General features: G+C 39.5%; 1 pseudogene; it reads left to right on the top strand.

The window, feature by feature from the left end:
* Positions 1–24,174, top strand: part of LOC110197807 (vomeronasal type-1 receptor 4-like) — a 34,213-nt pseudogene extending 10,039 nt beyond the window's left edge.
* Positions 24,175–25,279: the final 1,105 nt, after the last annotated feature.

Below are 25,279 nucleotides of genomic sequence, written 5' to 3'. Positions count from 1 at the left end.
GTGGTTTAAAGGACTGCCAGACAAGTCCATCTCTCTCTCCCTCCCTCCCTCCCATTCTCTCTCTCTCTCTCTCTCTCTCTCTCTCTCTCTCTCTCTCTCTCACACACACACACACACACACACACACACAAGAACTCACCTAAGGACAATAGGATTGCTCTCAGTGCAATTAAAAGCTATTCAGGATATAGGAGTCAAGTACCAGTTAAGTTTGCTAATGCTGTAACCCCTATCAAGGACATTTCAAAACATCATTTCCCCCATGGATGCTTTCTACTATTTCCTATGAACAGAGTACCTATTTGCTATAGAGAAAATTCAGGATGCATAATCACCATATTTTCTATTTTCCGTTTTCTATACTATTCCCAGACAGCTGGCAGATGAACTTTTTATTAATACAGATTTCAGGGTGTCATGGCTATGAATTTTGGGCCTGAGAAGAAGAGAATTAGATAATTAAAGGATTTTCAGTTTTCAGGTAGGATCAATGAACTAATTTTGCTGCTGCTTTTAATGGCACACAATTCATCCCACAGCAGGTTAGTGACTATCAGGGACATCATAAATTCTACCAAAATCAATAATCCAGTTTATCCCCTCACAAGAAAGGCAAAGTTTGGAGTTGGACATGGGAGTCATGATGTCATTGTTGCGGGATGTATGGGACCATAAGATCCCCATGCGATGTAGTCACTTCTGTTCAATGAGGCACTTCTTGTCAGTAAAAGAGCCCACCTTTGAAACATCAATATGGTGGAATCTCACCTGCTTCTTGGACTGGCTCTGATTGGCAAATTGATTATATTGGCCCCTTTCATTGATCTAAAGGAAAGAAGTTTACCTTGATTCCAGTAAACACCTGTTTAAGATATGGGATGGCAGTGCCAATTAATTTTGCTACCACTTCAGACATTAGCAAAGTCCTCATAGAACACATTCATCTTCATTATGGGCCCACTTGTATTATTTTCTCTGATCGAGGTACCATTTTATTTCAAAGAAGGTTTATAATTGTGCTCATCCTTACCCTCTTCCTAGGGTTTTACATTTTCTTTTTTAATTTTCTTTTTAATTTATGGAATAAAATAAGCATTGCTATAACAAAGTACAATAAAAAAAGATGAATATATATGAAACTAAATCTACTATGGACAACTTGCTATTCCTTTCAAATATACAACAAAATTTTCATGTAAATTTCTTTTTTTTCTTCACTCCCCCTCCCCATCCTAGGGATGGCTACCATTAGACACAAATAGGGGTGTGTGTGTGTGTGTGTGTGTGTGTGTGTGTGTGTGTGTGTGTGTGTGTAAAATTATTCTATACATACTTCTTTGAACCTTACTCCCAGAATTGGCTCAAAGAGGGAATAATATACACACTCAGTTGGGCATAAAAATTGATCTTACCATACAGAGAACTAGTAAGGGGAGAGGATAAGAGAAGGGGGAAGTTGATAGAGGAGATGGCAGTTTAGGGAAGGTAAAAGTCAGAAACAAAATGCTTTTGAGAATGGAGAGGGTAAAAGGAGAGAGAGAGAGAGAGAGAGAGAGAGAGAGAGAGAGAGAGAGAGAGAGAGAGAGAGAGAGAGAGAGAGAGAGAGAGAAGGAAGGATAAATGAGGGAAATGGCATGGAGAGATGCATAGTTTGGTAATCATTATTGTGAAATAAATTTACAATGAGTTTCTCTGATAAGGACTTCATTTCTCAAACATAAAGAAAACTGAGTCAAATTTATAGACATAAGAGCCATTCCTCAACTGATAAATGGTCAAAGGATATGAACATGCAGTTTTCAGACAAAGTAATCAAAGCTATTTATAGTTATTTAAAAAATGCTCTGAATCTGGGGCAGCTAGGTGGCACAGTGGATAGAGCTCTGGCCTTGGAGTCAGGAGGACCTGAGTTCAAATCCAACCTCAGACACTTGACCCTTACTTACCTGTGTGACCCTGGGCAAGTCACTTAATCTCAACTGCTTCACTAAAAAGTGAAAAAAAATGATCTAAATCACTATGGATGAGAGAAATGAAAGTTTAAACAACTCTGAGCTACTACCTCACACCTGTCAGATTGGCTAAGATGTCAGAAAAGGAAAATGGCAAATGTTGGAGAGGATACGGGAAAACTGAAACACTAATGTACTATTGGTGAAGTTGTATACTGATTCAACCATTCTGGAGAGCAATTTGGAACTATGGCCAAAGGGTTATAAAACCATGCATACCCTTTGAACCAATATTACTACTCGGTCTGTATCCCAAAGGGATTGAAAAACAAAAAGGAAAAGGATCTATATGTACAAAAAGATTTATAGCAGCTCTTTTAGTGGTGATAAAAAATTGAAAATTGAGGGGATATACATCAATTGGGGAATGACTGAACAAGTTGTTGTATACGATTGTGATGGAATACTTTTGTGCTTTAAGAAATGATGAGCAGGATGATCTCAGAAAAACAGGGAAAGACTTACTTGAACTGATGCAAAGTGAAATGAGCAGGACCAGAACATTGCACATAGTAACAGTAATATTATATGGTGATCTACTACAAAATAACTTAGCTATTGTCATCAATACAATGATCCAAGACAGTTTTGTAGGATTCATGGTGAAAAGTGCTGTCCATCTCCAGAGAAAGAACTGGTAGAGCCTGAATGCGTATCAAAGATACTTTTTCTTTACTTCATTTTGACTGGGTTTGGTTTTTTTTTGTCTGTGTTTTTTTATTTTCACAGAATAACATGTGGAAATGCATTTTGCATGACTACACATCTATAACCTTTGTTAAATCGCTTGCCTTCTCAATAAGGGGGAGTGGGGAGGGAGGGAGAGAATTTGGAACTCGAAATTTGAAAAAAAAAGCTAAAATTGTTTTTACGTGTAATTGTAGGAAAAAAATAAAATATTAAATAAGAAAAAAATCACCTTTTATAGCAACAGAAGAGGCTAACACAGGACTGAGAGGCACTTTTGGTTTGGCTTTGTTCTCATGGTCGCCATGGTCACAAACAGTGCTGAGATGGAGGTCATCCCCAAGCAGCCAGCCTACAGGTAGTGAGCATCTCCTGTACTAGGTTGGCCACAGGAAATCAAAGCTCATGAGGAGCCTGGAGCACACTCCACACCCTTCCAGCATGGTGGTCCTTGCCAGGTTGCTGCTTCAGTTGCGCAGGGAAGGAAGGAAGGAAGGAAGGAAGGAAGGAAGGAAGGAAGGAAGGAAGGAAGGAAGGAAGGAAGGAAGGAAGGAAGGAAGGAAGATATAGGGACCAAGGGGAAACAGTGTATTTGGCAATAAATGTGAGGGAGAGTTCTTTGAGATCATGGAAGGGAATTAAAACATCTAATACAAGATTTGGGCATAGTTTTGGGGGTGCTGCCTTCTCAAGATTGGACATTGTCAACTTCCTCTTTCCCTCTGTGGTTGTCTGACATTCAAACATTCCCTCCCTAGGAACCCAGAAAAGTTTCTCTCCTGGTGGCATGTGGCTGCTTGTTTGACTGTTCTCATTAATCAGGAGTAATTTCTAATCATGATTATTAGCACTTGGGACAAAAGTTGACTTCCTCTGGGATGTGCCTGGCTCCCCTGGCAGACAGTGTCATGTCTTCTATAGGTGACATGATAATCACAGCTCTGGGGTCACTCCTCTGAGGTAATAGGTTATCTATAACTAGGGCCCTGGCTGTACCTGCATGAACACATATACACACACTGATTGCCAGAGCCAAGTCCTCTATCCCAGTTGGTGATGCCAGCCTGGTAAGCTTCCCTTTGTGTGGGGGCCTCAGATACAGGGACTGTCTTCTCAGAGGGAGAGAATACAATTCAGGGCATGGAGGTGGATGAAGAACTTGGTTCAAATTGGATGTTTGCTAGTGACAAAGAAGTAGCCTTGTAAGAGGCTGCAGATTAGTCTGAGGATCTTATCCTAGAGTCCAAGAGGAACAGAATCTGTTCCAGGATCTCATTTGTTTCTCTGCACCCAACTTAAAGATAGCACTGCTGAGACTCTTTGACCCCTATCTTTTCTCTCCCCATCTTTCATGACTTCTTTACTTTATGAATTTAGATGCTACAACATTCAGGACATAGACATTTAGTGATTATATTGCTTCACTCTCTTTCATGCTTTTGAGCATAATGCAGTTTCCCTGCTTTTCTCTCTTACCATCGCTTTGTTTGAGAAAAGGATTGCAACTCCTGCTTTTGGGGGTAATCATCCACCCCAGCCTCCCATTTTCACTCTATTTTTAGATGTGTTTCTTATACTACACACATGGTTGGGTTTGTTTTCCTCTCCAAGCTGCTTCGCTCTTTCTTCCCCTGTTTTTTTCTATTTTACATTTTCCCTCCTGTGGTTACTGTACTTTATTGTATATTGTATTGTATTGCATGTGTGTATGGTTATGGAATTTTACATCTATATACATATACATTTATGTGAAAAGCAGTGGGGGGAAATGAACAAGTCTACTTTCAGGTGTTTAGCTAACAAAGCAAACCAATCATGTGGACATATGAGGACTAACTGGTCCTTATATGATGGCCCATCATGGCTTTAAATGCTGAGCTAGGTCACAAGCCTGTCCCTGTGTAGACAGGATTTGTGAGCCTAGCTTCACTGGATGGGAAACTTCCCATCTGCCCCACTACAGAGAAATCTCAGCTTCTTTTTGGAGTTTTATTTGATTTCTTTGGGATATAGACCTAGCAGTGGTATTGCTAAGTCAGAGGGTATGCCCAGTTTTATAGCCTTTGGAATATAAGTTCCTAATTAGTGTAAAAGACAGAGCTGAAAAATATGATTTTTAGCAATCCTTTGAGATCTCTTAGTGTCTCCCTGTTTTGAGCTGCCTGAAGAATCCTCTGCTGTATTCTAAATGTTCTGCATCTCACCAAGGAAGGCAGAGATTCTTAAATTTCCCTATGCCATAGCCATCTTTGGCAGTCTGGTAAAGTCTATGATTTCCTTCTCAGACTATTGTTAGGTTGTCTACATTCAAAATGGATGGAAGAGGCAAAATTTGGTTACAATTTAGTGAAAATGCAACTCATACTTGCCTGAGTATGCCCAGTTCAGAAAATATTGAGTCAACCTGAAGGACCTTTGTAGCATGTCCAGATTGCCTCATGGAAGGGTCTCTGCTTAACCTACCATGTCAGTGGTTGTAGCCTCCCTTGATTGGCTGCCTGCACCCTTAAAACTGGTAAGCCTGAGCCTCTCACTCTTTCTCGGCCTCATGCTCTTCCCTACTTTGTGCAGAGGGTGAAGATGACAGTTCATTCCCTTCACAGGCTGGTGTCATGAATCAACATGTGAGAGAGGAAGGACTTCTGTCTCCTGGTCTCCTTTTATCTCAGCTCCAAGAAATGGGCCTGAGGTATTTATTTCTGTCCTCTGTTTTTTGTCCCTCTTCATTACAAAACATAAAACCAAAAAAATATATATTTTATTTCATTAAATACTTCCCAATTAAATATGAAAAAAATTTAACATTTTTTAAAAATTTTGAGTTGCAAATTCTCTCACACCCTCCTGCCCTTCCCACACTCCTTGAGAAAGTAAGCAATATTTGATTATACCTGAGAGGTCATAGAAAACATTTCCATATTAGCCATGTTGCAAAAGAAATCACACACGGGCAAACATAAAAGATAAAGAAAGTGTTTTAAAAAGTGTATTTCAATCTGCAGAGTTCATCAGTTCTTTTTCTGCAGCTGGACTTTTCATTCATGGGTCCTTTGGAATTGTCTTAATCATTGTCTTAATCAGAGTAACTAGGTCTTTCACAATTGATCATTGCTACAATGTTGCCATTACTGTGCACAATGTTCTGGTTCTGCTCACTTCACTCTGTGTCAGTTCATATATGTCATCCCAGGTATTTCTGAAACCATGCTACCCATCATTTCCCATAGCAAAATAATACTCCAGCACAATCATATGCCACAGCTTAATTAGCCAATTTCCAGTTGATGAGCATCCCTTAGATTTCCAATTCTTTGCCACCACAAAAATAGCTGCTGTACATATTTTTGTACTGTGACATTTAAAAATGTTCAAGAGACAGAGTTTCTAGGTAATTTCATCATTTTATTAATAAGGCCAGCAGGTTATTAACAAATGGATGGTCATTTGGCCATCTCTCTTAGACCAAATATCTCTAATGGTGATGGGGTCAGAGTTTATATGCCCTTCAAAGAGGAGGTGATCCTGAGTAGTGCCTACTCAACTCTGATTGGTTAATCAAATGGGAAGTAGGTTATCTTGGGTGATTTAAGTGAGTCAAATCTTGGTCAAAGAGACATCAACTTCCATATCACCTGTCTGAACAAACACAATGAGTGGAAATATACCCATTAGCCTAAACTTAGAATTTATTTCACTGTCTTAGATCTTGGCCTGGGTAAATCTCTAAGAGAGATTTCCCACACTGGTTGATTTCTAAATGAGGAAGTAGAAAAGGGGAAAAGTCTTGGTCCTAATACAATAGTTAGTTATTAAATATAAGAAAGAAATACAATACAAATAGGTCCTTTTCCCTTTTATTTGATTTCTTTGGGACATAAACCTAGTAGTGGTATTGCAGAGTCAAAGGGTATGCCCAGTTTTCAGCTTTTGGACTATAAGTTCCAAATTGTTCTCCAAAATGGTTAGATCAGGTCACAACTCCACCAACAGTGCATTAGTGTCCCCATTTTTCCTCATCTCCTCCAGCATTTGTCATTTTCTTTTTCTGTCATGTTAGCTAATCTAATAGATGTGCGGTGCTATTTCAGAATTGTTTTAATTTGCATTTCTCTGGTAAGTAGTGATTTAGAGCATTTTTACATGACTATTGATAACTTTAATTTTTTTTTCTTAAAACTGCCCGTTCATATCTTTTGAACAATTATCAATTGGAGAATAATAGTTTGTACTTTAATTAATGTGCCTCAATTCCATCTATATACACATATACATATATATAGTATGTTTATGAGAAATGAGGCCTTTATCAAAGAAACTTGCCACACTAATTTTGGCTGCATTAGTTTTGTTTGTACAAGAACTTTTTAATTTCATGTAATCAAAATTATCCATTTTACTTCCTGTGATCCTCTCCATCTCTTGTTTATTCATAAGTCTTCCCTTATCTATAGAACTGAGATAAATGTTCCATGCTCTCCTAATTTACTTATATCACCCTTTTAAATCACTTACCCATTTTGACCTTATCTTGGTATATGATGTGAGATGTTGGACTATACCTAGTTCTGTCAAACTGCTTTCCAGTATTTCCCAGAAATTTTTGTCAAACGTTGAGTTCTTACCCCCAAAGCTTAGATCTTTGGGTTTATCAAACACTAGATTACTATGGTCATTCACTCCTAATGTACCTAATAGATGTGCCTAATCTATTCCACTGGCCCACTACTCTATTTCTTAACCAATACCATATTGTTTCCATGATTACCATTTTGTAATACAGTTTGAAAGCTAGTACTACTAAACTCCCTTCTTTCACATTTTTTCATTGATTCCCTTGATACTCTTGACCTTTTGTTCTTCCAGATGAATTTTGTTATTTTTTTCTAGTTCTATAAAATCATTCTTTAGTAGTGTGAGTGTTATGGCATTGAATAAGTAAATTAACTTAAGTACAATTGTTATTTTTATTATATTGGCTCAGCCTACCCATAAATAATTAATATTTCTCCAATTGTTTAATTCTATCTTTGTGTGAGAAGTGTTTTGTAATTGTTTCCGTATAGTCCTTGGGTTTATCTTGGCAGGTAGACTCCCAGGTGTTTTATATTGTCTGCAGTTTTTAAATGGAATTTCTCCTTCTATCTCTTCCTTCTGGGTTTTGTTGGTGGTATATAGAAATGCCGATGATTTACATGGGTATATTTTATAACCTGCAACTTTGCTAAAGTTTTAATTGTTTCAACTGTTTTTAAGTTAATTCATCTGCAAAGAGTGATATTTTTGTTTCATCATTGCCTATTTTTATTCCTTCAATTTTTCTTATTGCTATAGCTAGCATTTCTAATGCAATATTGAATAATAGTGGTGACAGTGGACTTTCTTATTTCACCCTTGATCTTATTGGGAAGGCTTCAAGTTTATCCCCATTACAAACAATGCTTGCTGTTGGTTTTCTATAGATACTGCTTATCATTTCAAGAAAAGCTGAATTAATTCCTATGTTATCTAGTGTTTTCAATAGGCATGGGTGTTATATTTTGTGAAAACCTTTTTCTAGGGGCAGCTAGATGGTGCAATGGATAGAGCACCAGCCCTAGAGTCAGGAGGACCTGAGCTCAAATGTGGCCTCAGACACATGACACTTACTAGCTGTGCAAGTCACTTAGCCCCAATTGCCTCACTAAAAGAAAAAAAGGCAAAAAAAAACCCTTTTTCTGTGTCTATTGATATAATATGATTTTTGGTTTTTTATTATTGATATGGTCAATTACGCTTATGTAGTTTTCATAATGTTGAACCAGGCCTGCATTCCTGGTATAAATCCCACTTGGTCCTAATGTGTAATCTTTGTGATATATTGCTGTAATTTCCTTGATAGTATTTTTTTTTGTAATTTTTCATCAATATTCACTAAGGGAAATGGTCTATAGTTTTCTTTCTCAGTTTTGGCCCTCCTTGGCTTAGGTATCAAAACCATACTTGTGTCCCAAGGGAACTTACCTTTACCCATTTTTTCTTTTCTTTTTGAGCCAACAAATATTTATAAATCCTCCTGTGTGTATCCACAGATACAAAGATAAAAACAGAAGTCCCCGCCCTTAAGAGATTTACATTTTACTGGGCATCATGGGGAGAGGAACGCATTTACAGAAAGTGCAGTACAAAGCAGATCAAGGGCATAAAGCACAAACTGGTGGGGTCAGGAAGACTTGAGACTCGAGGTAGATAAAAGTTTCTGAGAGGATGAAATGAAGAACAAATACACTCTGAGCGTTGGGAACAACTTGACTTAGTGGACAGGGTGGAAGATAGGGGAAAAGGGGAAACCAGACAGCAACCCCTACCCCCAGAGCCTGGTGTGTTCTTCAGATCCTACTTTTTTCTGTGGGGGTAGGGTTTTAGATTTGGAAGCCTTCTTATGAGGAATAAGTAAAGAGAATATTTAAGAGGTGATCTTTCTGACTTAGGGGAATTGTGTTGGGAGGTGATCATAGGTCAACAAGTATTTATCAAGTATACTATGTGTCAGACCCTGTATTAGGAATACAGTGAAACAATCTTTATCCTCAAGGGGCTTACATTCTACAAGTATATATTGGATACATATTAAGTAACTAAATGCAGTGTAATTTTGGAGAAGAAAAGGTTTGATTCTTGAAGAGGGATTCTATGAGGTGGAGGTGAGAGGGAGTATTTCCCAGTGCATGGAGAACAGCCAGTGTAAAGAGAAGGGGAAGAGAGAAGGGAACAAACATTTATATAGTCTACTATGTGCCAGGCACACAGTAGTGCTAAGTCCTTCTTTGGTTATCTAGTTTGGCCCTTATAACAACTCTGGGAGGGAGGTGTTCTTCCTATCTCCACCTGACACTTGAGGAACTGAAGCAGCTAGTCATAAGTAACTTGCCCAGGGTCACATTGATATTGTCCCAGACAATATTTGAATTCAGGTTGATTCCAGGCCCAGCGCTCTTTCCACTGGGTCACCAGCTGCCTTTGGTAAGACACAGAGACTGGAGATGGGGTGTTGTATATGAGGAAGAGAGGCCAGCTGGGTTGGAGCTAAGAGTGCGGGAATAGGAGTAATGTCTAAAGAGGCTGGAAAGACGGGTTAGGGCCAGGTAGTTGAGGGCTTTAAAAATTAAAGAGATGTCTAACCCTAGAGGAAATAGAAAGGCGCTGCAGTGTATTGTGTAGGGGGGTGACATGGTTGGGTCAGAAGTGAAGGGAAAATACTTTCAAAAGGAAAACTCTTTCAGGGACCCGGGATATACTAAAGTGGGAAAGAATAAGGTGGGTAAAGAAATGGAAGAGAATGAATATGGTTAATAGGAAGCCACTGAGTGGATATAGCTTCTGGGGGACATGTGAGGATAGACAACTGAAGTTGATATGGGGTAACCACTTCCTTTCCCAGCAGGAGCTCCCATGCACAGTCACCCTCTGATCTAGACAGCATGGATGGTCGATGATGCCAGCAGTAACTGGAGACATTGACCAGGATAACTGAATCATCTATAGCCTTAGAAGTGATAGGGTGCTTGGGTGCTTATGTTTGGATGCTTGTGCTTGGACCCCAATTTCTCCCTAGCCTCAGAAACACTATCCCTGGCAGTTTCTCCTCAGCCCAAGGACACCGTGCCTAGCAATTACTCATGAGTGGGCCCCAGCAAGACCCTTATCTCTTTCCCTGGTGCAGTTACAAATAGCACCTGAAGGAATTATTCATTTAAACTGGCTTTGCACTGGATCATAAAGATATTCTTACACACTGGACTATCTATACTACCACCCTACCTCATTATCTACATCCTGGACTCCTAATTATCTGTATTCTAGCCCTAAGACATATGTATACTCCCTGCATCTATCTTGTCAAACAAGACATTGAGTGGTGGCAGACAGGAGAACTCTCAGTTACCCCTGAACTCTAGTTAACTTAGTGATGTAGCAGGCCTAAAACCACACCTCCATGTGGCCTCCCTAGTGAACTCTGGGTAAAATGCCTGCATGGTAGGCACAAGAAGTGTATGTTCCTTTAAGAACTGACCACTCCTTAACCACTCCCTGATCCCACCCTGAATCCCCTATTTAGCATATTTGACACGTTTTATAATATTTTATCTTATATAAACTTTAACTGTACCCCTCTAAGATCACAGATTCCTTAAGAATCCTTGTCTGCTGAAAAGCGTAACTAAACTTTTTGCCAACTTGACTTAAAGATTGCTTGAGTCTGTGAATTCATTCCAGAGGACCCTGTCCTATACTCTAGTCTTTGAGGGGTCTCAACCTCTCAGACTGCAACAGAAGTGTGGGAAATGATTCTGACTCATCCTCTAGCTCAGGGGTGGGGAAGCTGAGGCACATGGCCTTCATGAATGAAGTTTGGATTTAGGCAAAAGGCTGCACTTGAGGACCTAGAGGGCCACATGTGGCCTCAAGGCCACAGGTTCCCCGCCCTTGCTCCAGCTGATCCCAAGGTCCTGGCAATCCTTATCATTCATCCCCTATTCTTTTCACCCTTTCCCCACCCCCAGATAGCTACCTCCACATTCCAGAGCCTGACTTTGAAGTTCATTCCTCAGTGGTGGCCATTCCACTCTACCATGAAGTCACCAGGTCCTGGGATGTTCCTGGCCCCACCTGGATCCCCACCTCAGTCACAGCTCTGTTTTGGGGAAGGAGGGAATCTTGTCTGGACCTCTCCAGCTAAGCACCACCCACTACCCCTATTTTCCTAACAAGCCCTGGAGCTGGTGAACCACTTCCTAAGCCACTTCCCACCCCTGGTGAGGTATGTAACCCACCTCTTGTTCCTCCAACTCCAACTTTCCCCCTCTACCTGCCCTTCGGTCCCTCAATAATGCCGCTACTGCCTCATCTCCTGGCCTCGGGGCTCAGCCACTGCCTGGGCACCTCCCTCCCCGCCATGCTATGGGGTAAGGCATGGGTAGACTACCGCTGGCCAAGAGAAAGGCACCAGCCCGGCTCCCTCACCCTACCCGCACCTTGCAGTCCTTTCTCCAGCCCCAGCTTCCCAGCTGAATGTGATGTCCCAGTGAAGACTCCTCAGTGTAATTAAGGTTTAGGATAAGGCTAAGTGGGATAAGGGGTCCCATGAAGATTTCTCAGAAGAATAAATAGAAATTGTATTAGACTCAAGTCAGGCGTAGTAGCCTGACAGGCCTAAGTTTTAGTTTACTAGAAATCACCTGAGTTACGGGAGTCTAGCCCCCTTTTCTATGCCATTGTTATTTCAGCAGTTAAAGTTTGCCAAGCCTGAAACTCCTGAAACCCCCCACCTTTGTATCATGTTGTTACACCTGTTGCTATATTCTGGTTATGGTGGTAGCCTTGCCACAACAGCACAGTGTCTAGCTTGACTGCACATCTTTAATTGCTTTTTTGGTAATATTTCAACAAACTAAGGGCTCAATATGAATATAATTTGGAACTAAGATATGCATACTGTTTGTTGTTGTTTGTTCCTATGGTAGAGTTTCGTGTTGAGATTGTGAGCCAAAACATTGGCCAGTTGGTGGGAGGGGGACTTTACCCATTAGGGCTATTTAATCAGATCCTTTGCTCCTGTGCTCTGTCTCCCCTCATCAGAGCTTTCTGGTGGAGGGACACCCAAATCTCGAGATTTGAAATAATAATAATAAATTAACTTTCTGTTTCTCCTTGGATACTTCTGTGTGTGTGTTTTTTTTAATTTGAGTGGCATCCCACACACGGCTGAGGGATCCATCTGCCTCTACCTCTTCTTCCACTTCCTCTGATGCTTCATCAGCCCCTGCCCTGTGCCCTGCTTCCCGGGGGCTGTCCAGTCACCCGCGCTCCTTCCCACCTCGGGTCACCTGTGGCCTCCCAGGCAGTGTGGAGCCAACCTTGCCCCTAACGGCCAATTGGGGGCCCACTTGAGGGATTTCTGGTTCTCCCCAAAGCACCCAGGGCCCAGCGCTGACTGCCTGGAAGGCTCACCTGGCCCCGTCCTCCTGGTAGGGGTCCGGCCATCGGCCATCGCTGCCATGGGGAGACTGCCTGGCTACCATGGCCGGCCTCGCCTCCCACCTGCCCCCTGGTCTTCAAGCCAGGCTATTGGGTGTTGGGGCCCTCGGGATGCACAGCTTCTCAGCTCTGCCCAGATGAAGCAGGAATCCCCGAGAGCCCTGCGCCCCTGGGGCTGGACGTGCCCAGCCACGCCCTTGACCTATTTCTAAAAATAGTTTATGTAATATTGGCATTAATTATTTCTTAAACGTTTGGTGGAATTCACTTGTGAATGCATTTGGTTCTGAGGATTTTTCTTAGTGAGGTCGTTGGTGGCTTGTTCAATTTCTTTTTCTAAGGCAGTGTTGTTTAAGTATTCTGCTTCCTCCTTTGTTAATCTGGGCAGTACATATTTTTGTAAAAATTCATCCAATTCACTTGGGCTGTTATATTTATTGGCATCCAACTGGACAAAATAACTTCTAACAATTATTTTAATTTCATCTTCATTGGTGATGTATTCACCCTTTTTATTTTTTAATACTGGTAATTTGGGTTTTTTTTTTAAAAACTAAAGGTTTATCTATTTTATTGGGTTTTTTTTAAATGAAATCAGCTCCTAGTTTTATTTATTAGTTCAATTTTTTTGCTTTCAATTTTATTAATATTATTTTCTTTTTTAAGGATTTGCAAATTGCTGTTGAATTGGGGAGTTTTAATTTGTTCTTTTTCTAGTTTTTTTAGTTACATTCCCAATTCATTGACCCACTTTTTCTCTCTTTTATTGATGTACATGTTTAGAAATATAATATTTCCCCTAAATGTTGCTTTGCTGCATCCCATAAATTTTGGTATAATGTCTTGATGTTTAATGAAATTATTGATTGTTTCTATGATTTGTTCTTTGACCCACTCATTCTTTAAGATTAGATTTTTTTCCAATTAATTTTTAATCTGTTTCCACAGCCCTTTATTGAATGCAATTCTTATTGCATTATGGTCTGGAAAAGGGTGGTTTCAATATTTATGTTTTTCTGCATTTGGCTGTGAGCATCTTATGACTTAATATAAAGTCAATTTTTGTGAAGGTGCCACGTACAGCTGAGAAAATAATGTATACTCCTTTTTATTCCCATCCAGTTTTCTCTAGAGGTCTATCATATCTAACTTTTCTAAGATTCTGTTTATCTCCTTAATGTCTTTTTTTATTTATTTTATGGTTAAGTTTATCTAGCTCTGAGAGGGAAAGGTTGAGATTCCCCCACACGTATAATGTTACTGTCTATTTTCTCCTACAATTCATTTAACTTTTCCTTTAAGAATTTGGTTGCTACGCTATTTGGTGCATATATATTTAGTATTGATATTACTTCATTGTCTTTTTAGCCTTCTAGCAAGAAGTAATTTCCCTGCTTATCTCTCTTAATTGGGTCTATTTTTGCTTTTGCTTTGTCTGAGATTATAATTGCTACCCTTGCCTCTTTTATTTCAGCTAAAGCAGAACAGGTTCTCTTCCAGCCCCTTACTTTCACCCTATTTGTGTCTCTATTTCAAGTGTGTTTCTTGTAAACAACTTATTGGTGGATTCTGGTTTCTAATTCATTCTGTCTGCTTCCGTCTTGTGGGTGGGTTCATCACATTCACATTCACAGTTATGATTACTAACTGTGCATTTCCTTCCCTCCAGTTTCTTCTGTTTATCCTCCTTTTGATCTTGTCATTTTTAGGTGCTAGAGGTGATTTCTACTGGACCCAGAGGTTTGAGCTGTGGCTACTTTGGAGTCAAGATTAAAGGAGGGATAGTGCAGCCAGCCAACCTAGTCTACAAGCTCTAAGAATCTAAGGTGCCTGGGACCTAAACCCAAAGGAAGTTTTGGACTGGGAACTGGTACTGTGCTCTGTAAGAACCTGTCTAAGACGTGAACCTAATTCCCTTCCCCTCCCCAGAGAATTAGGTGGTCCAAAGGTGGTGAGACTACATCTCCCATGTTTTGGGGGAGGAAATTTATATATTTGTAATCATATTTTTTTAAAGAAACTATTTCTATGTCAAAGCTCATCCATTAGTGGCCAAATGGAAATGGGTTGCAGGGCATCCCACTACACTTGGGAAGAATACAGTTGGTGAGGGCTGGCACCATTTGCAAAGAGCCTAGATACCCTTAATCCCCTTAAGAGAATTCTCAGAGAACCTAGGGGGAGGAGTGAAATGTAATATACCTTGCCTTCAGGTGGCAATGGCCAGGGGAGCTAGTTTTACCAAAATAAAGATGGACTTTTTCCAATCCAATATCTCAGACCCCACAAAATCTATTCACTGGATCCCTGGACTCCATGTTAAGAACCTCTACTTTTCTATGAATTTGCCTGAACTATCTGACTTTCTCCTTTCCTTGCCCTTAATTCTTTTATGCTATTTCCTCCCACTTCCCTCTACTATAAGCCCTTCCAGGATGATATTAGCATTGGTAAAACATCTTTGTTACCTTCTATGGTGTCAGTTCCCACTTTGTTACCTGGCTGAAGAACTGTCTCTTCCTTTCTTTCCTAGCTTGGCCTGCGCAGAGAAGTGTTTGGGTTCCAACTTAGGCATAGACTGCTACCAAACCTTCTCACAGTAGCCTGCACCACCCTCTCTTCTCCTGTTGGGCACTTGGGAAGTGAGTGTATTATCTAAGTCTCCATGGTAACTCCCAGCAATTGAGAGCCTTTGTGCTCCATTGTGTTCTATCTCAGTGAAAGTAGAAAGCTACTCATCCCAGTTTATGAACCCTTGTGATTTTTAGTCCTTTTTACTACTACAGCCTGAGAGATGGACTAGAATTATTTATCAGAAAGCCTTTTCTCAGTATTTGCAATGTCCCATGTATCATGCTAAGCTGTTGTTTGTCCTTCGTTTTCAAAGAAGACCATGTGACATCATGACTTGTGCATGAATTGCACTTAAGTGAACAAGAACTGCACAAAGTCATCAGCCTCACTGTCTCTTCTTGAGTCATCAAAGTCCAGTGGCAGGACAAATGTTGGGCAATTTCCCAGGGTACAGTGGAGGACTTTGGCCTCTTTGGTGCCTGACCAAGCTCTTATTGTTCCACAGCACCTGCTTCAGCCTCCTTTATGGCCATTGGAACAAATTGTTCTCATTTGTCCATTCCACCAGGGGAAGCCTTCACATGTCTGGGTTAGACATCCCCCTAACTCACCAATATTTTGGAGACATATTGGTTATTCTCACTTGGGCTTAGCCTGGTCTCATTGAGAGCCAGAAAATGGAAAGAATGAAAAAAGGAAAGATTTAGGATCAAAGCAAGTGGGATGATTGTGGATGAGACATCAAGAATTGAGTGTTCTTGAGTAAAAAGGGATTGATAGGGCTGATGTGGAATATCTGGTGGGGGTTGAGATGGGGAAGATAAGAATGAAGGACCAGGTAGTAGAAGGTAGATAGGATTTGTTAAAACAACAGGTCTCGATTCAGAATTAATAGGATGTGGAGAAGTAAGTTAGGTAGACTATATCAAACTTTGAAGAATGAATCAAGGCAATGTATCAGTAGCTAGAAAGATGTCTGTTAAGGGAGATGGGTTATTAGATTGTTCAAGGCCCTCTTTGTAGGTCAAATCTCCTGGCAAATGGTGTCTTGTGAGGTCCAGGGAGGCCACCTCACATTTGAAGTGAAGCAGGAACAGTATGGACTACAGAAAATCTGAAGAATAGACAAGAAGTGACAGTTTGACTTGTCTTGTCTAGAAATAACTATGAGAGAATTGGAAGGCCAAGGATGATGTCAGTGGCTGGCAGGTAGTTATTCTAGATCCAAGACTGATGTAGGGCTCATTGAGAAGTCCTGGACTGAATACAGGGGCCAGGGGCTTGTGTCTGGGGTTGACTTAGGGCTTGCTGTGAATTCTCTGGAGTGAGAGGTGTGTAGCTAAAGGTAGAGACTTCTGGCAAGGGTACATAGTCTAATTATGGGAATGATGTGTGTGTCAGCTTGGTGATAAGGAATAGATGCCACTTTTGGGGAAGTCTCAAGTACAAAGCAGTTATAGGTGAAAGTGTTACCCTCTTTCCTTCACCATATCATATCTATTTTGAAGTTTACAGGAGTGTCATAAATTAATTAAATTTCTATACAGGTACATAGGGGTCTCCCTTTCATGCCGTCATCTTAACTACTGTCTTCAGCCTCCAGACTTCAATTGGACTTCTGGGGAACTCCTTCCTAGTCTGGATCTTGATCATTACTTTCTTGGCTGGACACAAACTGAGGCCCATAGATACAATTCTTGCCCAGCTGGTCTGGGTCAACTCTTTGGTGCTCCTCTTTAAGGGCATCCCTGAGACAACAGCAAGTTTGGGCCTGAAGAATTTTCTGGATGATAATGGCTGTAAAACTGTCTTCTACATTCACAAAGTGTGTCGTGGTCTTTCTATTAGTTTGACCTGCCTTCTGAGTGGCTTTCAGGCCATCACCATCAGTCCTACCACCTACAGATGGGCAAAGTTTAAAGACAAAGGCCCAAAGTCCATCATCCCCTGCAGTCTTCTCTGTTGGTTCTTGCAACTTCTACTCAATATAATTGTTCTGGAGAAAATTCAAAGCCCAAGGGCATCCAGAAACAGCTCAGAGATACGCAGTTATGGATACTGTTTTACTTTAGAAGCCACTACAATTAGTACTGAATTCTTTACAGTTGTGATCATACTCCCTGATGCTGTGTGTGTGGGGCTCATGGCTTTTGCCAGTAGTTACATGATGTTTCTTCTGGACAGGCACCATAAGAGAGTGAAGCATATACACATAACCAGCCTTTCCTCAAGAGCCTCTCCTGAGATCAAAGCCACCCAGTCTATCCTGCTTCTGGTGACCACTTTTGTCTGTTTTTACTCACTCAATTCCATCTTATTCACATATATGTATTTCAGAAAGCCAAGACCCTGGCTGGTACAGTGCTCTGCCTTCCTGGGTTCCTGTTTCCCAACTTTTAGCTCATTTGTGCCAATCAGCAGTGACACCCAAGTTTGAAGGTACTGCTGTGATCTTTGGGGAAGAATCATCCCATGACTTTTGATTTTGATTGCATCTCCAATGCTAAGCACAGAATATGGCTAATAGTACATGCTTAATACATATTGATTGATTGGCAGATGGATATTTAACTTTAGGACTCCCAAGGTCTCATTTTCCCCCAGGGTTCATATGTGATGGCTCTTGAAAATATCTTCCCATGACCTTTTTCCCAGAAGCATAGCTATCTAGATATCCCTTGAGGTCTTTTGAGGTCAGTGGCTGAACTCAGGAGAATCATTCTGTGATTTATCATTTTCAGTGTCAGCCCCAGAATCACTGGATACCAGGGTTGGAGTGGACCGAAGAGAAATAAAACCTGGTGATATGAATACCTGAAAAAGCAGTTCCTCAGTGTATTAGATGAAGTTTTTATAAACACTACTTGAACACTTCCAAGGAGAAGAAACCCACAACTTCCTTTAGGCAATCTTTGCTGGGACAGAAATAAACGTTGGGAAATGTTTTTTTTTCCTGAAACTAAAATCTCCTTGTCTCTGCAACTTGGATTCTTTTCTCCTGGTTCTGCCCTCTGAGCCCAGATGGAACAAATTTAATTTCTCTTCCATCTGATAACTCTTCAAATATTTTAGAAACTAGTTTATCTCATGAGGCCTTCTATTCTTCAGGGTAACCATCTTTCATTCAGCCACCAAAGTGATTTTCCTAAACTGCAGATTCTGCTATGTATCCCTCTACTCAATAAATGCTAGTGGCTCTCTATTGCCTCCAGGATCAAATACAAAGTTCTCTGACATTCAAATCCCTTCACAATCTAACTTCCTTCTATATTTCCAGCCTCCTTATACTTTACTCCCAGATGTGTACTTTTTGATCTACTGATGCTAGCCTCCTGGCTATTCCAGCAATGAGACACTCCACTTCTAGGCTCTGGGTATTTCTCTGGCTATCCCTGAAATGCCTGCAATGCTCTCCCTCCTCAAATCTAATTACTGACTTTTCTGACTTCCTTCAAGTCCCAACTAAAATTCCACCTTCTACAGGAAGCCTTCCTCAAACCTTCTTAATTCCAATGCCTTTCCCCTATTAAATATTTTCTATTTATCCTTTATAGAGCTTGCTTTGTAAATATTTGGTTGCATCTTGTTTCCCTCATTAGATTGTAAGCTCTTCCAGGGCAGGGTCAGTGTTTTGCCTCTTTTTATCCCCAGGTTTTAGCATAGTCTCTGGCTAGTAGACACTTAATAAATGTTTATTGGTTGGTTGAATTCCTAAGAAATGAACTGCCTGTACATCTGGAATCAATCAAAGTCACTATAAGTGAGACTTGGTTGGAAGAACTTGTACATCAGGTGAGATGCCCCCTTAGAACCAAATTGATATTCCAAGAGTCTGAAAGCAAGGAGGAAAAGGTGGGATTATATATTCCTGAGTTGGAAAATACCAGCCCTTGAGAGGCAACCAACAAAAGGAGAAGCAAATGAAGATGACTGAGCTGAGCAGAAAAGTGAGATATTTATGAAGCTCACCAACTTTCCAGGAATTTCAGAGCATCATGCTTTAATGTGTGAAGTAAATTCCCCAAAGCCCCAGAGTTGGGAACCCCGTGGCCCTTCAGGTCCATTCAGTTGTTTCAGATTAAAAAACAGCTAATTATTGAAATAGGTGATTACACCATTGTTATAACACATGGTTACTTCTGCCAATCCCCTGCATTGACACATGGTTAATTTCAGAGGTTATATCCATGTGTTAAAGGCTGTCATCATTGGAGCATTCATAACTACATCAGGACATGTGTGACTGTAGTGTCAAGAGTCTCCCAGGGTCCTTATCATTTATATTTATACTTATTTATTATTTATTTATATTTATAACCAAGACAGTTTACCATCTACAGTCCTTGCTCCTCCAGGCATTATGGATCTCTGGAGGCAAGACTATCCCACCTCCATTTATTCTCTTCTCTCCTTTGACCCTGTCCCTCCTCAAAAGTATTTGCTTCTGATTACCCTCTCCCCCAATCTGCCTCCCTTCTATTGTTCCACCCTCTCTTATCCCCTTTCCCCCTATTTTCCTGTAGGGTAAGATAGATTTCCAGACCCAGTTGAGTGTGTATGTTATTCCTTCCTTAAGCCAAATCCTATGGGAACAAAATTCAATCATTCCCTCTCACCTCCCCCCTCTTCCCCTTCCCAGTAAAAGCTTTGTCTTCCCTTTTTTGTGTGAGATAATTTACCCCATTCTACCTCTCCCTTTCTCCTCCTCCCAGTACAATTCTCTCTCATTCCTTAGTTTTATTTTTTAGATATCATCCCTTCACATACAAATCACCCTGTGCCCTCTGTCTATATATATTCCCTCCAACTACCCTAATACTGTGAAAGGTCTCATGAGTTACAAATACATCTTTCCATATAGGAATGTAAAAATTCAACTTTAACAAGTCTTTATGATTTCTCTTTCCTGTTTACCTCTTCATGCTTCTCTTGAGTCTTGCATTTGAATGTCAAATTTTCTATTCAGCTCTGGTCTTTTCATCAAGAATGCTTGAAAGTCCTCTATTTCACTGAATGACAATTTTTCCCCTGAAGAATTATATTCCATTTTGCTGGGTAGGTGATTCTCGGTTGTAATCCTATGTCCTTTGCCCTCCAGAATATTATATTCCATGCCCTGGGGTCCCTTAATGTAGAAGCTGCTGAATCTTGGGTTATCCTGATTGTGTTTCCACAATACTTGAATTATTTCTTTCTGACTGCTTGCAATATTTTCTCCTTGACCTGGGAACTCTGGAATTTGGCTATACTATTCCTAGAAGTTTTCCTTTGGGGATCTCTTTCAGGAAGTGAGCAGTGAATTCTTTCCATTTGTATTTTACTCTCTGGTTCTAGAATATCAGGGCAGTTTTCCTTGATAATTTCTCGAAAAATGATGTCAAGGCTCTTTTTTTTTATCATGGCTTTCAGATAGTCCAATAATTTTCAAATTATCTCTCCTGAATCTATTTTCCAGGTCAATTGTTTTTCCAATGAGATATTTCACATTGTCTTCTATGTTTTCATTCTTTTGGTTTTGTTTTATAGTACTCATAAAGTCATTAGCTTCCATTTGCTCCATTCTAATTTTTAAGGACCAATTCTGCTTTTTAGGGCATTCTTGTCCTCATTGGCTTTTTGGACTTCTTTTGCCATTTGGTTTAAGCTATTTTTTTAAGGTGTTATTTTCTTCAGTATTTTTTTGAGTCTCCTTCAGCAAGATGTTGACTTGTTTTTCATGATTTTCTTGCATCACTCTCATTTCTCTCCCCAATTTTTCCTCTATTTTTCTTACTTGCTTCTCAAAATCCTTTTTGAGCTCTTCCATGACCTGTGACCAATTCATATTTTTCTTGGAGGCTTTGGATGTAGGAGCTTTGACTCTGTTGTCTTCTTCTGGTTATATGTTTTGATCTTCTTTGTCACCAAAGAAAGATTCTATGGTCTGACTTTTTTTATGCAGTTTGATCATTATCCCAGCCATTTACTTCAGTTGTAAACTCTTTTTTAAGGTAGGGGTCTGCTTCCAGTGTGGAGAATGTGCTGTCTCAAGTTCAGGGGTTTTGTGCAGCTGTTTTCAAAGATACTTCTAGGGACCTATAAATTTTCAGTTCTTCCAAGGTGGTATGATCAAGAGTGAGGTGTTGATCCCTCCCTCTGTCCATGGGCTGAGAGCTCCAGAGGCAGCTGCCACCCCAGGGCTGCACCAAGGACTGGGGCCAGACCATGCTCTTCTTTCACTAAGGTCTGACAGACCTTTCCTACTGACCTTATAAGTTGTCTTTGGCATTTGTGGGTTGAGAAATCTGGAAACTGCCACAGCTCCCCTTGATTCAGTCCTCTGATGCCTGCTTCAGGTTCACTGAGGCCTGCTCTTTGCCTGCACAGCTCTTCTCCCAGGCTGGTGCAACAGACCTTTCCAATCAACCATCCAGGTTGTATTGGGCTGGAAATTTGTTTCACTCTGTCTTTTTGTGGGTTCTGCTGCTCTAGAATTTGTTTCGAGCCAATTTTTACAGGTATTTGGAGGGGTTTGTGGGAGAGCTCAAGCAAGTCACTGCTTTTACTCTGCCATCTTGGCTCTGCCCCATCCTAAATTTGTGTCTTAATCTATCTTTAGTTACCCAGTGTATTCTTTGTGTTTAAGCCAAAAATCAGTTTATTGGAAATATCTGGGCGATGAAACAGCAGATTATATCAAAGTGTCTGGGATACACAGTAAAAGAGAGAGAAAACTGCCAAAGAACACATCTTTTCCTAGGACTTCAAGAGTGAGTCAATTATCTTTTGAGATAACTTTTGAGATAACATGCAATATGTTTAGTTTTCCTTTGCATATTTTCTTTTTTTAATTTATTTATTTTTAGTTTTCAACATTCACTTCCACTAGATTTTGAGTTTTTAATTTTACCCCTCCTCCCCCTCCACACTTCCTAAGACAGAATGCAATCTGATATAGGCTTTACATATACATTCATATTACACATGTTTTCACATTAGCCATGACTAAGATTGTTAAATTGAGCTCTTCTCAGCATTATGAAGATCTAAGACATCTCCAGAGGCCTTGGGATGGAAAATGCTGTCCACATCTAAAGAAAGAACTATGGAAGTCAAATCACTATCACTTATTTTTACCTTCTGTTGAATTTTGTTTCATCTTTCTGATCGTTCCTCCTATTGGTTTTAATTTTTACTTACAACTTCACTAATGTGAAAATATGTTTAATGGGTACATAAATGTAAAGCGTATATCAGATTGTGCACCATCTTGGGGAGGGTGGGGGGGAGGAAGGGAAGAAAAATTTTCAACTCAGAAGCATATGGAAGTGATTGTTGATAAATCAAAATAAATTAATAAAAAAATTTTAAAATAAAATAAAATGTTTGCATTTATATTCATTAGGGAAATTGATCTATAATTTTCTTTCTCTGTTTTGGCTCTTCCTGGTTTAGGTATCAGCACCATATTTGTATCGTAAAAAGAATTGGGTAAGACTCCTTCTTAGCCTCTTTTCCAAAGTAATTTATATAGTATTGGAATTAAGTGTTCTTTAAATGTTTGATAGAATTCACCTATAAATCCATCTGGCCCTGGAGATTTTTTAAGGGAGTTCATTGATGGTTTGTTCAATTTCTTTTTCTGAAGTGAGGCTATTTAAGTATTTTATTTCCTCTTCTGTTAATCTGGGTAATTAATATTTTTGTAAATATTCATCCATTTCATTAAGATGGTCAAATTTATTGGCATACAGTTGAGCAAAATAACTCCTAATTATTTTGTTAATTTTCTCTTCATTTGGTGGTGAATTCATCCTTTTCATTTTTTATATTGGTAATTTGGTTTTCTTCTATTTTTTAAAATCAAATTAACCAAAGGTTTATTTTGTTGGGTTTTTATTTTTTCATAAAAAGAGCTCTTAGTTTCATTTATTAGTTCAATAGTTTTCTTAATTTCAATTTCATTAATCTCTCCTTCAGTTTTCAGAATTTCTAATTTCATATTTAATTGGGGATATTAATTTGTTCTTTTTCTAGCTTTTTTAGTTGAATGCCCAATTCATTGATCTCCTCTTTATTTTATTCATGTAAGCATTCAGAGACATAAAACTTCCCCTTAAGAATCACTTTTGTTGCATCCCATAAGTTTTGCTGTGTTGTTTCATTATTGTCATTCTCTTGGATGAAGTTATTGATTGTTTTTAAGATTTGTTGTTTGACCCACTCATTCTTTAGGATTATATTATTTAGTTTCAAGTAATTTTTAGTCTATCTTTCCATGGCCTTTTGTTACATATAATTTTTATTGCATCATTATCTGAAAAAGATGCATATAATATGTATGCCTTTCTGCATTGAATTATGAGATTTTTATGCTCTAATACATGGTCAATTTTTGTGTAGGTAGCATGTACAACTGAGAAAAAGGTATATTCCTTTTGATCCCCATTCAGTTTTCTCCAGAGGCCTACCATATCTAACTTTTCTAAATTTCTATTCATCTCCCTAACTTCTTTTTTGCTTATTTTGTGGTTAGATTTATCTAGTTCAGAGAGGGGGAAGTTGAAGTCCCCTACTAGTATAGTTTTTTTGTCTATTTCTTCCTGTAACTCCCTTAACTTTTCATGTAAGAATTTGGATGCTATACCACTTGATGCATATATGTTTAGTAATGATATTACTTCATTGTCTGTGGTACCTTTTAGCAGGATGTAGTTTCCTTCCTTATCTCTTTTAATTATATCTCTTTTTGCTTTTGCTTTGTCTCAGATCAGGATTGCTACCCCTGCTTTTTTTTTTAATTTCAGCTGAAGCATAATATATTCTATTCTAGCCTTTTGCCTTTACTCTGTGTGTGTCACTCTGCTTCAAATGTGTTTCTTGTAAACAACATATTGTAGGGTTATAGGTTATAATCCACTCTACTAATCCACTTCCATTTCATGGGAGAGTTCATCTCATTTACATTCACAGTTATGATTACTATCTGTGTCTTTCTTTCCATTCTATGCCACCCCCTTTATTCTTTTCTCTCTCCTTTCTCCCATTCCTTCCTTAATAGAGTTTAGCTTTTGACCACCGCCTCCCTTAGTCTGTCCTTCCTTCTATCCACTTCCTCCCCTTTCTTTCCCCTTTCCCCTCTTACTTCCTATAGGGTAAGTTATATTTCTATACCTAAATGAGTATGTTATTCCTCTTTGAGGAAAATCTGATGAAAGTATGTTCAAACAATGCTCATCTCCTTCTCTTCTTTCCCTTTACTGTAATAGGTCTTTGTGCCTCTTCATGTGATGTAATTTACCCTTTTCTGCCTCCTCCTTTCCTCTTCTCCCATTACAATCCTTTTTTGCCACTTAATTAGATTTTTTATCATCACATCAAAGTCAACTTATACACACATCCTTTGCCTATGTATACCCCTTCTATATGCTGCAATAAAGATACAGTTCTCAAGAGTTACAAGTATCATCTTCCCATTTAGGGATATAAACAGTTTGCCTTTATTGAATAACAATGTTTTTTTTTTCTTTTCTTTCCTGTTTGCCTTTTTATGCCTCTCTTGAGTCTTGTATTTGAAGATCAAATTTTCTGTTGAGCTCTGGTCTTTTCATCACAAAAGTTTGGAAGTCCCATGTTTCATTGAAAGTCCAACTCCTCCCCTGAAAGATTATGCTCAATTTCATTGGGTAGTTGATCCTTGGTTGTAATCCAAGCCCCTTTGCCTTACAGAATATCATATTCCAAGCCCTCTAATCTTTTAATATAGAAGCTGCAAGGTCCTACATAATCCAGACTATGGTTTCACAATATTTAAATTGTTTCTTTCTGGCTATTTGCAGTATTTCCTCCTTGACCTGATAATTCTGGAATGTGGCTACAATATTCCTTGGCATTTTCAATTTGGGATCTCTTTTAGGAGGTGATTGGTGGATTTTTTCAATGACTATTTTACCCTCAGGTTCTAGGACCTCAGAGCAGTTTTCCTTAATGATTTCTTGAAAGATGCTATCCAG

Source organism: Phascolarctos cinereus, unplaced genomic scaffold (assembly GCF_003287225.1).
Source record: "Phascolarctos cinereus isolate Bilbo 61053 unplaced genomic scaffold, phaCin_HiC Scaffold_726;HRSCAF=1367, whole genome shotgun sequence".
Lineage (NCBI taxonomy): Eukaryota > Metazoa > Chordata > Mammalia > Diprotodontia > Phascolarctidae > Phascolarctos > Phascolarctos cinereus.
Note: the sequence above shows the minus strand (reverse complement) of the source record. Positions and strands in the feature narration are given on the sequence as shown.